Here is a 5,958-nt window from a genome sequence, read left to right as displayed (position 1 = left end):
GTAAAGGAAATAACTATTGGGTTGCATTTTTGGTTATGGCTGCAACGCATTGCATTTTGTTTTGTTGCCGTCAAGTAATCTTTAGGCCTTGTGTCTGCCCTGCGGATGGTGATTAAGTCATCTTTAACAGGTGGAGACCACCAAATGTCCCCGGTGCTGACACATGCCCAAGCTGCGCAGAAATAGTAGTCATTTCCTCTACATGTTTGCCTCCAGGCCCTGTTACTGTTCTTATGTCCCGGGCAAACGTAAAACCACTGTTCCTTTAAGAGGGAGCCAGGGGGATTGTAGCGGTTAGCAGCCTTTTCCCATTTAAGGAGGTCTTGTAAATCGAGAGTGAGGTCTGGGAACCAAGTGTTCTTAGGTCCTTGTGAGGAGTTTTGGGCCAGGGTGTCTCCTGTGGCAGTATCTATAACTACCCAAGTAAGATTAAAGGGCTGGTGGGGGTTGGGGTTACTTATCGGAAGCAGAGTCAACAGTAGCAGCAGGCACACGGCGAAGGCGAAGCTTGAGGGGGTTTTTAGTCTTCTCCACATTCCAGTTTCCGTTGGACGGGGCTGCTTTGGCGTGCGACGCATGTACCCAGGCAGGGATGCCATCTACCTTTATGGCAGTGGGCGTGGTCAGGAGGACGATGTAAGGTCCCTTCCACCGAGCTTCGAGGTTTCCGCCCCGATGACGTCTCACGTATACTGCGTCTCCCACTTGGAACTGGTGGGGAACTTGGAGGTCTCCGGGACGATAGGCGTCAGCCAAGGGTTTCCACACGAGTTTTTGAACGAGTTCAAGGGCCTTGAATCTGCCAAGCAAAGTCTGATTCGTTATACACTCCAAAGAGGGCAGGTGCATAGAGGCTAATGGGGGGCTTGTCCCGTACAAGATTTCGAAGGGTGTTACATTTAGGAAATTAGGGGTATTTCGGACTCTAAACAGAGCATAAGGAAGGAGGGCTGTCCAGTCTATAACGCCAGTCTCTAAAGATAATTTTGTCATGGTCTCTTTTAGAGTTCTATTTATTCTTTCTACCTGTCCTGAACTTTGGGGTCTATATGCACAATGTAATTTCCAATTTACCCCAAGGATTTTGGCCACCTCCTGACTTACCTGGGCAACGAAGGCTGGTCCATTGTCGGACCCGATTACCTTAGGTACTCCAAAGCGGGGGAAGATCTCCTCCAGGAGTTTTTTGGTCACCACTTGAGCTGTTTCATTTTTGGTGGGGAATGCTTCTACCCACCCGGAGAATGTATCTATGAACACTAGTAAGTATTTATTGCCATACCTTCCAGGTCGCACTTCAGTAAAGTCTACTTCCCAATATAAGCCAGGCCGGTCCCCCCGCAGTCTTTTTCCGCCACTGGTTGTGTAAGAGGTAGCGTTTACTCTTTGGCACGGGATGCAGTTTTTAACGATTTCGTGGGCCAGTGTTTCTATATTCGGTATGTGGTAGGGGGACCTTCTGGCTGAGGTTTTGAGGTGCTTTTCTCCAAAGTGGGTCAGCTGGTGAAGGTGTTTTAGGAACGCCTTTGCTTCCGTTTCAGATAGGGGTGTTTTGTCGTCTGCCTGCATCGGGTTCTTGACTTGGTTTGTTATTTCTTTTACTGGGAGGAGATTAAGTCCATGAGCAGCCTTTTTTGCCTCTCTGTCTGCCCTTTGATTTCCTAAAGCCACCTCCGATTTATTCTTTTGGTGGCCAGGGCAATGGATGATGGCTACCTTGAGGGGCTTGTATATAGCCTCTAATAAGTCCAGGATTTCATCTTTGTTTTTAATTTCTTTTCCCGCTGAGGTGAGTAGCCCCCTCTGCCTATAGATGGCGCCATGTACATGAGCCGTAGCAAAAGCATATCTGCTGTCTGTGTAAATGTTGACCCTTTTACCTTCCGCCAATTTGAGAGCCTGTGTTAAGGCGATCAATTCAGCTTTTTGAGCAGATGTCCCTTCTGGTAGGCTACTAGCCCACACGGTGGTTTTAGAGTCCACCACTGTTGCCCCGGCTACCCGCTTACCTTCAACGATGTAACTGCTCCCATCAGTATACCATGTGAGGTCGGCATCCGGGAAGGGTTGGTCTCGGAGGTCTTGTCGGACTCCGGTTTCTTCAGCCAGGATCTCTTGGCACGAGTGAAGTACGGGCGAGGCATCTTTGCTTGCCTCGGGTAGCAGGGTAGCTGGGTTTATGGCAGTGGGAGGAGCGAATTGGATTCGTTCCTCGTTGAGGAGAAGACTCTGGTAATGGGTCATTCTGGCATTAGATAACCATCTTTCTGGTGGCTGCCGAATAATGCTTTCTAATGCGTGGGGGGCCACTATAGTCAGCTTTTGTCCCAAGGTTAGTTTATCAGCGTCTTTGACCAAAACTGCGACAGCAGCTATGGATCTGAGACATATTGGCCATCCCCTGGCTACTGGGTCCAGTTTTTTCGACAGGTATGCCACCGGTCGTTTCCAGGGTCCTAGAGCCTGGGTTAACACTCCGCGGGCCGTTCCTCCCCGCTCATCTACAAAGAGAGTGAAAGGCTTGGACACATCGGCAAGGCTAGAGCGGGGGCAGACAGTAAGGCCCGTTTGATGTTGTCGAAGGCCTCCTGTTGCTCTAATCCCCAGACGAAAGGGGAGTTTCCCTTAGTTAAGGGATACAAGGGGGCCGCCAAGGTGGCGAAGCTAGGTATCCAGAGCCGACAAAATCCCGCCGTGCCCAAGAATTCTCTCACCTGTCTTGGTGACTGGGGCACGGGGATCTGAGTCACAGTTTGTTTTCTAGCTTCCGTCAGCCACCTTTTTCCCTCTTTTAGGATATACCCCAGGTAGGTTACCTGTTGCTGGCAGATTTGGGCCTTTTTTGCCGATGCCCTGTACCCCAGTGACGACAGTTCCTTTAGGAGATCTTCAGTTCCCCGATAGCAGTCTTCTATGGTGGCTCCAGCGAGGAGAAGATCGTCAACGTACTGGAGCAAGGTCACCTGGGGATGAGACATTCTAAACGAGGTTAAGTCTTGGTGCAAGGCCTCATCGAAGAGGGTTGGCGAATTTTTGAATCCTTGAGGCAGTCTGGTCCAGGTGAGCTGCCGGGTGGCCCTGGAGTCAGGGTCTTCCCACTCAAAGGCAAACATACTTTGGCTGGAAACATGGAGGCGGAGGCAAAAGAAGGCATCTTTTAAGTCTAAAACGGTGTACCATACACGGTCGGGCGGCAAAGTACTTAGCAAGTTGTAGGGGTTGGGGACCGTGGGGTGTATGTCCTGTACTCTTTTATTGACCTCTCGCAAGTCCTGTACAGGACGATAGTCTTTGGTCCCTGGCTTCTTTACTGGCAGCAGAGGAGTGTTCCAGGGTGACTTGCAGGGCACTAATATGCCAAGTTTTAATAAACGCTGTATGTGAGGTTGGATACCTTCCTTTGCTTCTTTACTCATTGGATACTGTCGGATAGCTATAGGTTCTGCAGAGGCTTTTAATTCTATGACCACAGGAGGTCGTTGTTTGGCTAGTCCTATTCCTGCTTCTTCCGCCCATGCCCCGGGGAAGCGTTTGATCCAATCTGTGAGGTTTGGAGTCTCGAGGTCTGGTTCAAATAATCGGTGTTCATCTTCCAAATTTACGGTAAGGGCGGTGATCAACTGTCCTTGCTTTGTTACTTGGGGGCCCTTGGGCGTGAACGTGATTTGGGCCCCAAGCTTAGTTAGAAGGTCCCTTCCCAACAAGGGACTTGGGCACTCTGGAATCACCAGAAACGAGTGGGTTACCCGGCCCACACCCAAGTCTACGGACCTTCGGGTAGTCCATGAGTATAATTGCCGTCCGGTGGCACCAACCACCCAGGATTTGCGGTCCAATAGTGGCCCGGAGGACTGTAGTAGAACTGAATGTTGGGCTCCGGTATCCACTAAGAACTCAACAGGTTTCCCCTCCACTTTAAGAGTTACCCTGGGCTCAGGGAGGGGGTCTGAGCCCCGACTTTCCTAGTCTTCCTCGGCCAAGGACAGGACTTTTTGTAGGGGCTTTTTCTGGGGGCACTCCTTTGCCCAGTGTCCCTTTTCTTTGCAGTATGCACATTGGTCTTTGTCTAAGAGCGGTCGCTTATTGCCTCTTTTGTTGCCCAGGTTTCCTGTCTGCCTAGGTTTGCCCTGGTCCTGTTTGTCTACCACTGCGGCCAGAATCCGGGTTAAGCTTTTTTCTAGTCTCTTTTCTTTTTGTATCTCTTTTTTGCTTTCTTCCTTTTCCCTCCTTAGTTCCCTTTCTTCTTCTGTCTCTCTCCGATGGTACACTTTTTCTGCCTCCTTTACTAGATCTTGCAGGGTCCAATCCTGTAGGCCCTCTAATCTCTGCAGTTTTCTCTTAATGTCCGGTGCTGCCTGCCCTATGAAGGCCATGACTACAGAGGCCCGTTGTCCCTCGGTAGCGGGATCGAACGGAGTGTACCTACGAAATGCCTCCATCAGTCTTTCTAAGAATACAGAGGGGGGTTCACTATTTCCTTGGATAATTTCTCTTACCTTGGCCAAATTAGTGGGCCGCCGAGCAGCCCCACGGAGACCAGCCACTAGAGCCTGGCGGTAGACACGCAGCCGCTCCCTACCTTCAGGTTGATTGAAGTCCCAGTCCGGGCGGCCCAAGGGAAAAGCGAGGTCGATGAGATTGGGGAGGGTAGTGGGAAGCCCGTTTTCCCCTGGAACGTTTTTTCGGGCTTCCATAAGTATTCTCTCTCTCTCTTCCGTTGTGAACAGGGCCTGTAAGAGCTGCTGACAATCATCCCAAGTAGTTGATGAGAAAACATTAAAGATTCTACCAGGTTAGTCAAACGTTTAGGATCCTCCGAAAATGGAGGATGATTAGTTTTCCAGTTATACAAGTCTGCCGAGGATAAAGGCCAATATTGTAGGGGTTGAAGACCATTTTCTCCTGGAGGGGGGCCGTAGGCCCTGAGGGGGAGGGCTCTTGTAGAATCGGGGGAGGCCCCTCGTCGGCTCCTGGTTCCTTGCGCAGGACCCCCTTGTTCTACTGCTTGGGAAGGGGCATCTTCCCTGGGGGGGGGTGCTTCTAATGCCAGGGGGGCCGACGGGGGAAGACGATATGGGGGAGGTGTATCTAGGAGGGGAAGATCCTGAGTGTCGGGATATATCCGGGGAGGTGCTGTGGAATCTGGGCGTTTGAGGGGGTTCTCTCCTGGGGCTTTAACCGCTAGGGTTGTGACATCCTGAGGGGCCTGACTTACCCATGGCTTGACCCACGGAGGTGAGTTTTGAACCAGGTCTTGCCACACAATGATATATGGTTGCTGATTGGGGTGCCCGTGAGGGTCTGGCTGGAAGACGCGGGCTTTTACGGAAAAAATGAGGGGTAAGTTGAAAGACCCTTCTGGTGGCCATCCGACACCGAAGGTGGGCCATTCGGACGTGCAGAAGGTTTGCCATTTTTTCTTTCCTATTTCCACGGACAGATTATGAGCCCTGGTCTTTACTTCTGACCAGTGATCCAGCGTCAGGCTAAGGGGGGTTGAGATTTTTTGTCCCATTGCCAATGTATAAAGAACCAAGATAAAACAAACAATTATTACAGACAATATACAATTTAACACTGTGCGGCCTTTCCGATTCTTAAAAAGCCACCGGGGGTCGAGAGTAACGGAGGGCCGATACCCTACCTCCTGGCGATGCAAGAACAGTACCTTATCCTCTTCCGAAGCAAGGATTTTCCAGTAGGAGGCAACCAGGCGTCCCTGGTCCTCCACCTCCCTTGGGGCGTCCCCCAGGGTGGCAACCTGGAACCCTTCCAGGCACGTCTGCCGGTTCCAGTCTGGTCGCTCTCACGAGGGATCAGACGGTTGCCAAACCGAAACCAAAAGACCGAGTGCGTACGACTTAACACAGACCACACAGATCAGCCTTAAGACATTACAAATAAGACAAGGACAACAGAAAGCCGGCACACGTTAAACCTACCTCCAAGGGTGCTGTC

At 51.0% G+C, this 5,958-nt stretch overlaps 1 protein-coding gene across 2 annotated transcripts in view; it reads left to right on the top strand.

The window, feature by feature from the left end:
* IMP4 (IMP U3 small nucleolar ribonucleoprotein 4) overlaps window positions 1-5,958 on the top strand; it is a 13,277-nt gene that overhangs the window by 1,281 nt on the left and 6,038 nt on the right. The window lies entirely within an intron of this gene.

The sequence above is a fragment of the Suricata suricatta genome, chromosome 4 (assembly GCF_006229205.1).
Source record: "Suricata suricatta isolate VVHF042 chromosome 4, meerkat_22Aug2017_6uvM2_HiC, whole genome shotgun sequence".
NCBI lineage: Eukaryota > Metazoa > Chordata > Mammalia > Carnivora > Herpestidae > Suricata > Suricata suricatta.
Note: the sequence above shows the minus strand (reverse complement) of the source record. Positions and strands in the feature narration are given on the sequence as shown.